The 10,858-nt window shown below is 33.7% G+C and overlaps 1 pseudogene; it reads left to right on the top strand.

Moving 5' to 3' along the window:
• The first annotated feature begins 740 nt into the window (after positions 1-740).
• On the top strand, positions 741-4,031 carry LOC141511972 (60S ribosomal export protein NMD3 pseudogene; annotated as a pseudogene).
• The last annotated feature ends 6,827 nt before the right edge of the window (positions 4,032-10,858 follow it).

The following is a 10,858-nucleotide window of genomic DNA, read 5'->3' as shown; positions in this document are numbered from 1 at the left end:
CATTACATTTGATATCAACTTGATTCTCCCTTGGTGCTTTGCAAGATTCCAAAGGAATACTGAGATTTATATTCTTTAACTAAAATAAAAAATAGCAAAGCTAAACTAAACTGAAATATAAAACAAAACTTTAACAAAGAATCCTTGAATTGAATGTTTGATCATGAATGGGCACCTTTCATTATCAAAGAAGGCCATGTTAAACTGATAAATAATAGACTGAATAAACTAACCCATTCCTTCATGATTAATTGGACTTACTTCATAATAGTTATTTTATTAGTCTTCCTCTGGTTCAAGAGTACTATAACCACGAAGCACAATAATTATTAAAGATACAAATACAATGGATTCAAAAATCTTCAAATAATTAACAGGTCATGAGTATCAATGATTTTATATATTTATGTTTTTTGCAAGGCAATGGGGTTAAGTAACTTGTCCAAGGTCATGGAGCTGGGTAATTATTAATTGTCTGAGGTCATATTTGAATTCAGGTCCTCGTGACTCCAGGGCCAGTGCTCTATCCACTGCACCACCTAGCTGCCCTATATCACTGATTTTAAGGAAGTTCAGGATTGCTCAGTGCACTGCTCAACTTTTTAACTCCACCTCAGAGATGATGGTTATCACTGTGTCCTTGCTTCTGCTATCAGGAATAGGCTAATGATGATTCTGATCTAGTAAGATATTTTTTAATGTTTGCATAACCTTTCAATTAAATGCTCTTCCTTAAGAGGATGGTCTACCGAGAATATTGGCATAATGTCCCCTGTAATTTTTCTTCTGTGCTTACGAATATTCCAGGTAGGTGTTTCAGAAGGAAAAAGGGGACAGAAAAATAATATGAACAGATAGAGAGGAGGGGAAAAATCCTGAAATGTTGAACAGATAGACCAGTTATTTGAAGTACAAATATATCTGAGCATACAAAGAGAATTGACTGATGTATAATTTATATCTCTCTATGCAAATGACTATGCAAATTGTATGAAAAGGGGAAGGTAGGGAACCTTGCAAATAATAGTGTTCCCAAGCTGTCACTTGAATGACTATTGCTTGTCAATGGGTAAAAAAAAAACCCAACTCCCCCCAAACCCTCCAAAACCATCACTGCCAAGAATTTCTTTTTTTTTTTTTTTAGATTGTTTTCAAGGCAAATGGGGTTAAGTGGCTTGCCCAAGGCCACACAGCTAGGTAATTATTAAATGTCTGAAGCCGGGTTTGAACTCAGGTATTCCTGACTCCAGGGCCAGTGCTCTATCCACTGCGCCACCTAGCTTCCCCAAGAATTTCTTATCTTTTAAAGGTTCAACACTCCTGATGCAAATCAAGGACATGCTTTGTGACCTTGGAAATATTATTGTATCTTTTGGTCTGATATTTTCTAGGGAGGTCAAGTAGGGATGTGATCATTATAATAGGGTATTAATAGAGGAAAATTGGGTATAATTGCTTTCAGCAATATACTTCTGGGCCCTAGGGAAAAAAGGTCTGAGAACACATACTTTACAGTATTTAAGTACAGTTATTTAAACTGTTAACAGCTCCTAACAGCCTCAATGTCTATAGGCACTCAAGTAAACAAATGCCTGGATTTCTACATCATTTATTTGGCCATAAAGTTTTAATGGTTATTTTTTCTTAACATAATAAAAGGAAAATGGCGAATCTGAAGATGGTGGAAAACTCCACTCTTAGATATAGTAACAATCTATAAATACATTTAGAAATTAATCTTTGCAACTAAAGAATTTCAGAGGGATAACTGATCAATTAGGTGAGTTGTTTGTGACATTAAGTCCAGCTTCAAAGATGCTACAGGAAATCATCACTTTACAAAGCCTATTCATAGTGAAACTGCTCTTGTTTCATATGATTTATTTTTTATCTTTGTGCCAGAAAAGAGGTTAGATATATTCTAAAATTTTAAACAGGGTTTTTTATGGAAAACATTTTCATATCAGAAATATCACAAAAACAAGAAAAACTAAGTGAAAAAATCATGTCAATTTATATTTAGAATTCATCAGTTTTCTCTTGGAGATGGATAGCATTTTTTTTCATTATGAGTTGTTCAGAATTGGCTTGGACTGTATTGATCAGAATAGTCATGTCTTTTACAGTTAATCATTTTTACAACTTTGCTGTTATTGTTCACAGTGATATCCCTTTTCTTCTCACTTCACTTTACATCATTTTATACAGGTCTTGCTTTTTTTTCCTGAAATGATCTCCTCAAGTCATTTCTTTTGGCACAATAGTACTCCATCACAATAATATTCCATAATTTTTTCAATCATTTCCCAATTGATGAGTATCCCTTCTATTTTTCATTCTTTGTAATAACAGAAAGAACGTCTTGCTTAGTGTTTGGATTAAAATAAGACTTCTTTAAGTAAAGTGTGACTGATTGGAAAGAACTTCTCTCCAAATGGCTTAAAGTCAAGCTGACCATCCATAAAGGGGGTGATGAAAAATGTTACCCTACCTCAAGTGTTTGTGGTAGAATATGTAATTCAGTCATAGATGTGTAATGATTGCCATAGAATAGAAGCCAAGGATTTCTGGATGACTGGTTAAAGTTAGGCAAAAGATATACACACACACACACACACACACACACACACACACACACACACACACACAAACTTTCTACTATCTGGAGCAGCTGATTTTTTAAATTCCTTTTTTTATTTAGAATTTCATTTTTTCCCAGTTACATGTAAAAACAATTTTTAACATTTGTTTTTAAACTGTGAATTCCAAATTCTCTCTCTTCCTTCCTCTCACTGTCAACTCTCCATTCTCATTGAGAAGGCTAGCAATTCAATATAAATTATACATGTGTAGTCAAGCAAAACATTTCCACAATAGTCATGTTGTGGAAAAAAACATAAAAAAATAAAAACCTCCAGAAAAGAAACTCAGTAAAAAGTATGTTCAGTCTCTATTCAGATACCATCAGTTCTCTCTCTGGGAATGGTTAACACTTTTCATCATAAGTCCTTCAAATTTATCTTGGATCATTGTTTTACTGAGAATATATACCTAGGTCATTCACAGGTGATCATCTTGGAATATTATATGTCTTTCCAGGTTTTTCTAAAAAACATCCTACTCATCATTTCCCATAGAAGAATAATATTCCAACACAATCATTTATGGCAGTTTGTTAGCCATTGATGGGCATTCCCTCAATTTCCAACTCCCTGCTGCCAGAAAATAGTGGAGTGTTTGATCTTGACATATAGAGTATTTCAGAATACTCTGCATATCAAGGAGATTCATGATAGCTTAGATTTCTATTATGATCAGAAGCAGCATGTATGTGCACAAGATGGTAGACTTTGTTTAGTGTATAGTTCCTTCCAGATCCTAATCTTCTCAGAAAATGATCTCTTATGATATTCATAGCAATTCATATAATTTTAAGAGCACTTTGTTATGTGTTTGGTTCCAAAACTGTTACAAAGCCTCAAAACTTGAGCCAGATTTGTGTTTGTACTAGGTGTACCAGTACCATGCACCTCATTGATCCAAACACATTTGCAGATTGCTGAGACTGATGAGAATACCTCTTGGCATTACTCATTCAATAGACTGTGCTCCCCAAAACAGCTGAAGGAATTTATTGTGATGGATAGAAGCATCATTCACAACCAAGAAGCTATTGCAGGACAGACATGAGATCAAATAAACACATATTTAGGGAAGTCTGGGTGCAGAAATCTTTAGAGATGACTGTGAGCAAACAATATTTCTGCTAAACCCATTTGAGACATTTTTTGAACCCTAGAGATTTAGTACTGGGGTTTGATTTGGCCAACTGTGACTTGAATGATGGGTATGCCAACAAAATGAACATCCATCAAAGTTCTCAATGTGGTTTTAATCAAAAAGAGTTATGTTCACCCCAAATGTCAACATCACAGGAACCAAAAGTGCAAAGAGGGATAAGGAAACCTTGGATAAAGATGGAAAATGACCAGGATTTTTTGGAAGATCTGGAAGATCAGAAAGAATGTTAATATTTAGAAAGTTTCAACATATAGATGTTGAAAGATGATATAGATGTTGAAAGAATTCCTTGAATTAGCCTGGCCAAGATGCTTCAGGACCTTCACATCTCTGACCATGTCATTGAAGGAGAAGGGGTATTGATGATGATCTGATGAAATGAAATGTGTCATGGGCTACACTTCCTCATCTGAAACATGAGGGCTTGGACTAGGAGATCTCTGAGATTCTTTCTTGATCTAGGATTCTTTGTCTCTATAAAATATTATACTATTTGAAAAAGGAAAATATTTGATACCTAAAAAAGGGGGGAATAGAGTGCTTAATTGCATGCCATAGGGGAAATAAAACTAATGATGGATTTTTAAAAAATAGTAAATAGTTTTGTACATATAAGTCATTTTCCTTTTTCTATGACCTCTTAAGGATATGGACCTAATAATAGTATTCCTGGGCCAAAGGATAAGCACAGTTTTATAGCCCTTTGGACATAATTCTAAATTATTTTCCAGAATGACTGGATCAGTTCTCAACTTCACTAACAGTTCATTAGTGCACCACCCCCTCCAGCATTTGTTGTTTCTGATAGGTGTGAGGTAGTATCTCAAAGTTGTCTTAATTTTTCATTTCTATAATCAATAGTGGTTGTTCATATGACTAAAGATTGCTTTGATTTCTTTTTCTAAAAACTGCCTATTCATATCCTTTGAGTATGAATTGGGAAATGGCTTTTGTTTTTTATAAATTTAACTCAGTTCCCTTAATGTTTGATAAATAAGGTTTTTATTAGATAAATTTACCCTTAAAATTTTTGATATTGCTTCATTATCTATGGTACTTTTAGCAAAAAAAACAAACTTTTATTCATTGTCTCTTTTAACTAAGTCCATTTTGACTTTTGCTTTGTCTGAGATCATGATTGCTACTCCTGCCTTTTTTTTAACCTTAAGTTTAAGTGCAATGCATTTTGCTCTGGCCTTTTATTTTAACTCTGTGTTGTCTTTGTTTCAGAGATGTCTCTAATAAACAACATAAACTGAATTCTGGTTATCTGCTTCCATTTTATGAATGAGTTCTTTCCATTCAAATTTAATGATGACTGTGTATTTCCCTTTATCATTTTCTCTTCTGTTTATACTTCTCTATTTTATCTTGTACCTCTTCAAGTCTGTTTTGTTTTTGACCACTGTTATCCCCTTTATCTCCTCAGCTCCTGATATGTTTTATTCTCTTCTTCTGTTTTCTTATTGGGTAAGATAAATCCATATGAGTTTGTATGTATATTCTAACCTCTTTGAATCAATTTCCAGCTTTTTCATGTTACTGTTTTCAGAGTTATTTCTGAGGGTCTGCTAGTTTTCAATGCTTCCAAGGTGGTGTGATATGGGAAGAGGTATTGTCACTACTTTTCTGGTGTTGTTCTCTAGCAAACATTTAACATTAAACATTTCCAATTCCCCATTTTCCTTTCTACTATAAAAGTACTTTACATGTTCATTTTATGTGAGAACATTTTCTCCATTCTTCCTCTTCCTTGTCATCTTTTCCTATTTCATTCTTCTTTCTCATCTCTTCAGTTTTTCTACAGAGAACTCATAACAACATAATCAACTCACTTCCATGCCCTCGGTCTAACTTCCCTACTAATGATAAAATTCTTTGGAGTTATATGTATCATCTTCTCATATAAGAATATAAGCAGTTTAAACTTATTTCATACCTTATGATTGCTCTTTCATGTTTACCTTTTTATGCTTCTCTTGAGTCTTTTTGTTTAAACATTGAATTTTCTATTCAGTTGTTTTTTTTTTTAATTAGGAATGCTCAAAAACTTACTTTTTTTTCCTTTGAGGTCTGTATTCAGTTTTTCTGGGTAGTTTATTCTTGGTTGTGATCCAAGCTCCTTAACTGCTCCTTTAACATGTAATTTACTTAATCTTTCATTAAGTTCTTTTTTGGTTATTTTCTAATTTTTTGAGCCTATTTATTGACTATGACTTATATGATAAATTTGGGCTCTGCTTACCTGGGGATGAGGAGCCACTAGTCAAAGCTTCCAGCTTTTTCATGTTACTGTTTTCAGAGTTATTTCTGAGGGTCTGCTGGTTTTCAATGCTTCCAAGGTGGTGTGATATGGGAAGAGGTATTATCACTGCTTTTCTGGTGTTGTTCTCTAGCAAACTCTGGTGTTTCTCTCTGCCTTGGAACAGAGACCCCCCCCCCCCATTATGACCTCAACAAGCACTCATCTCCATTATGGAATTGTTACCTAGAACTATTGGCAATAGAGTTGCCAATAAGCATCAGTTATACCCAAAGGATGTTGCCAGCAAAGAGTTTCTTAAAATCTCTTTACAACCCCCTTGCCATCTATGGGCTAAGAGTTCCCAAAGTTGCTATTTTGCCTCCACTGCAGCCTCCAAGGTCTACCACTGGAATTATTCCTGAGCTCTGGGAAGGCTCTCAACTGGGTTTCACAAACCTCTCCTTTCAACATCCTAAGTTGACTTTACTTGGAAAAATATCTCATTTTGATTTTCCAAATGTCTCATTTTGATGTTCCAAAATTGTTATTTTTAAAGTTGTTTGGAAGGAAATGTCAGTAGAATTCAGCTTCTTTTTTTGCTGCCTGTACTCTACCATTTTGGGTCCATGCATATAAACTAGGTCTTAAAAAACTATTCACTAACCCACATTTTTTTTTAGGTTTTTGCAAGGCAAATGCGGTTAAGTGGCTTGCCCAAGGCCACACAGCTAGGTAATTATTAAGTGTCTGAGACCAGATACTAACCCACTTTTTAAATCATTCAACAATTAGATTAGTAATGAATTAGATTATGAATGCTTCTTGAGGGTAGAGAATCTCTTTTTCCTCTTCAGTTCAATAAAAAATGTTTAATAAATGCTTGTCCATTGATTGGCTTATTTATCAAGAATTTATTATTTTCAAGGTATTATGTATTCCTCTTGGGGAGAGAAAAATGTTAAGAAGTCTAAAGCGAGACTTCTTTCCTCAAATCACTTACAGTCTAGTTGGAGAAGAAGGCAAATATGCTGACAAAATGGAATCAATAAAGATCATTTTATTAAATCATCAAATAATCCAAGATCATAAAGCAATAATTTCTAACAAATGGAACTCAAATAGTTCTGGGATGATATTGATTGAATAGTTATCAGGGAAGTACCTATCCTGTTTTATTCTTGTCTGTATCTTCTCAATAGTTTACATAGGGAATCCATTCAAAAAAGCTGGTGACCATCCTTCCTTTCTCTTGACATATATGTGGATCACTATTGCTGTTCACAAGTCATCCCTTGTTCTTGTCTCCTATCAGAAAAATTCTAGGTATGTCCTTTTTCTGTTTGTTTCTGGAATTCCCCTCTGGTCATACATGGCAGCTTGCTCATGTCTCCGATGACTTCTTATATTTTCTTCTGTGTGATTCTCTTCTTTAGTTTGTTAGAGGCAGTAATGTTTATATATATATATATATATATATATATATATATATATATATATATATATATATATATATATATATATGAACTCATTGATAAACTGTTAATGCTTCCATGGAAACTTTGGGGTCAATTAAAATTATATATATAAATAGAATGGATTGTCCTGAAATGAGCTCATCATCATTGGATCAAAAAAAAGACACTGAATCTCTTGCAATATTGTTGCAGAAGAAATTCTATCCTGAGCAAGAAGTTAAACTAGATAACTTCTAAGATCTCTTTCATCTTTAAAGTTATAGAAATTGATGATTTAAAATTCTAAAAATTGTATATGTTCAGAAGAAGAAGAGATCTTTTCCAGCTATGGTGATGACAGAAAAATCTTCCATAAAGAAGTGTGATTTGGCTTTGACTTTGAACTATGTGCAATAATTGTATAAGCAGAAAGGAAGGGAAGTACATTTCTGATGTGGAGAATTACACAAACAATAAGATAAAGCTGAGAAAATGTAGAAGATCTTCAGAATATGGTAAGAACTATGAGAAATATTTTGAACAAAATGTTATCAGGACTTGATATTGGGTATGAAATATGAACAAGATAGAAAATCCAGTGATGATGGATATTTCAAACCTAAGTAAATGGAACAATGATAGTACCAATAAAATAAATAAGGAAACTTTTATGGGGAGAGGTAGGACAGAGGATTAGATTTTGAAACTGGTTTTCAACTTGTAGTTAGTCTGCCAAAAGAAAAATGGAAACAGGAATAGTTCTTATTGGGAAGATGAAGCATTCAGTTTTCCCTGGAACTGGAGATAAGAACTCAAAAATTCCATTATTATAATCATAGATATGATATATTTAATATACATGACATCATACATATAGGTATATAAGTACATAAATATATATCATCTACATAGATGTGGTAATGAAATTTTGAGTGGATGGAATCACTGACAGAAAGACTAGGAAAAAGGAAAAGTCCAAAGTTAGAGAGAATACCAACATAAAAATCATGGAGAATATACAGTTAGTGAGGGTCAAGAAGAGCAGGAATTAGAGAAGAAGAAAGAAAAGCCATCAGAGAGTTCAATAATGCAATGCTGCTGAAGACTTTGAAGGATGAGGAATATTTAACAGGATAAAGTAGTTTAGAGAGGTCAAGGAGAATGAGGACTGAGAAAAGACCATTGTGTTTAGTAATTAGGAAGTTACTGATGACCTCTGATGTTAAGTTTCAGGAAAATGGAGAGACCAAAAATTGAAGGGCTCATGAAAGAATGGATAAAATTAATCACCCCAAATTCAGAGGTCTTGGGTTCATATTCTACCAGTTATACAAACAGAGATAAGTCACATAATTTCTCTTGGTCTAAGATTCCACATAAGTAAAATGAGTTAATTGGATTAGCTGACTTCTTAGATATCTTAAATATGAGTCAATATCCTATGATCTTTGAGAGTTAAAGAGTAATTGAGAAAATAGAAGCATCTGATATGAGCTGCTTTTTTATAACAATATGAAAGTGAAAGGAAGGTAAAAGTAACAATGGGAAATAAACATGTTTTAATCTAGATTGGTTATACATTGCCTCTTTGAGGAACAATGCATATTCCTATAACTGATGCATAAAGTTATATACAGTGTACACTTTGTTTATACCACAAAACTTTTATGACATTCTTTCTAATGCCTTTCCTCTACCTCCTCCTCCTTTCCTCTCCCTCCCCTCTCCCTCCCTTACCCTTGCCTTCCCTTCCCTCCCCTCCCCTTCCCTTTCTCTGGAAAAGTCTCCAATTCTAATTTCTATATTGGATTTCATAATGTAATGTGGATAACACTGAACAAATTACCATATTCTCATGTAAGCATTCAAGGCAATGCATATAAAGGTAGAGGGCAAACTTCATTTCACTACAGAGGCAGTTGGTGACATAGTGAAAGGGCCTGGGGTCAGGATGACCTGAATTCAAATTTAATCTCAGAAACTTACTAGCTGTGTGACCCTTGACAAGTCATTTAACCTCTATTTTCCTTAGTTACCTCAATTGTAAGAGTAGTTTAATAAAAATGCCTAATTATTGAGTCCCTTTCTGGACTCACTTATCATTGCCCAGGTGAACATTGAAGGGACGGGAGACAAGAAAGACAAGTTCTCCATTTGTACACCAAGATCTCCATTATCCTCCCCAGTCCCTGATCCACTCCCACTCCCATGGCACTTAGTAAAATAATGTTCTGGTGCTCAAGGGCACCAGGTGATGAAGATTTTCAGTATTCCCACATACAACTGTCCCTAACACCTAATTCTTAAGATTGTTGTGAGGAATAAAATGAAATATTTGTTAGAAGTTCTTCATATAGTGCCTAATATATACTAAATACTATATAAATTAGGGGCAGGGAACCTCTGATTATAGGCTGTATTGATCTAGCATTGCCAAGACAACCATAGCAGCACTTGAAACTCAGCAAATCTAATAGTTCTTTAGGGCTGATTTAATTAAATGTTTGACCAAATATAACCTGTGAATGATGTTATAAATATTCAAATGACCCTTGGCAGAAAAAAGGTTCACTGTCTGTGAAATAAATGCTTGTTCCTTTTCTCTTGCCACCTCATGGAAAATAAAATAAATATAAAATCTCACAGGAACCCATCAACAGATGCAATACATATACACACATACAAATCCACTAAAATCATTCAAAAGGAATTAAATTTTGAGGGATGGGATTTCAGAAAAGCCTAGAAAGACTTATATGAAATGATGCTGAGTGAGATGAACAGAACCAGAAGAACATTATATATATATATATATATATATATATATATATATATATATATATATATATATATATATCCTAACAACAACATGAGTAACAATTAAACTTGATGGACTTGCTCATTCATCATTGCAATAATCAGGGACAATTTTAGGGGATTTGTAATGGAGAATACTATCTCTAACCAGAGAAGGCACCATGGAGTTTAAATGAAGATCAAAGCTTATTTTCTTTAATTTTTAAAAGTTATCCTTATGAATTATATAATTTTGCTTTCTCTAATATTTTCTTTCTTCCTTTTGGATCTGATTTGTCTATAAATTTAAGGTTCATTTTCCATCTATGATAAATGAATGAATGAATAAATAAATAAGGAAATGAATTTTGGGTTAACATTAAAGTAATATTTTGACATTTCAGTGGCCTTGGTATCTAATACAGTCTTCCTAAGACCCTATGATTTGAAACTTCCCCCACCCCCAGTTGAAATATCCCTTCTCTGACTCAAAGTTTAGATTCTTTGTCTTGAAGGTTAGATTCTTAAACTTGGGGTTACTTGCCAGGGAACTCGAGTCCAT

This window comes from Macrotis lagotis, chromosome 2, assembly GCF_037893015.1.
Source record: "Macrotis lagotis isolate mMagLag1 chromosome 2, bilby.v1.9.chrom.fasta, whole genome shotgun sequence".
Classification (NCBI taxonomy): domain Eukaryota; kingdom Metazoa; phylum Chordata; class Mammalia; order Peramelemorphia; family Peramelidae; genus Macrotis; species Macrotis lagotis.
This window is presented reverse-complemented; position numbering and strand designations above follow the sequence as displayed.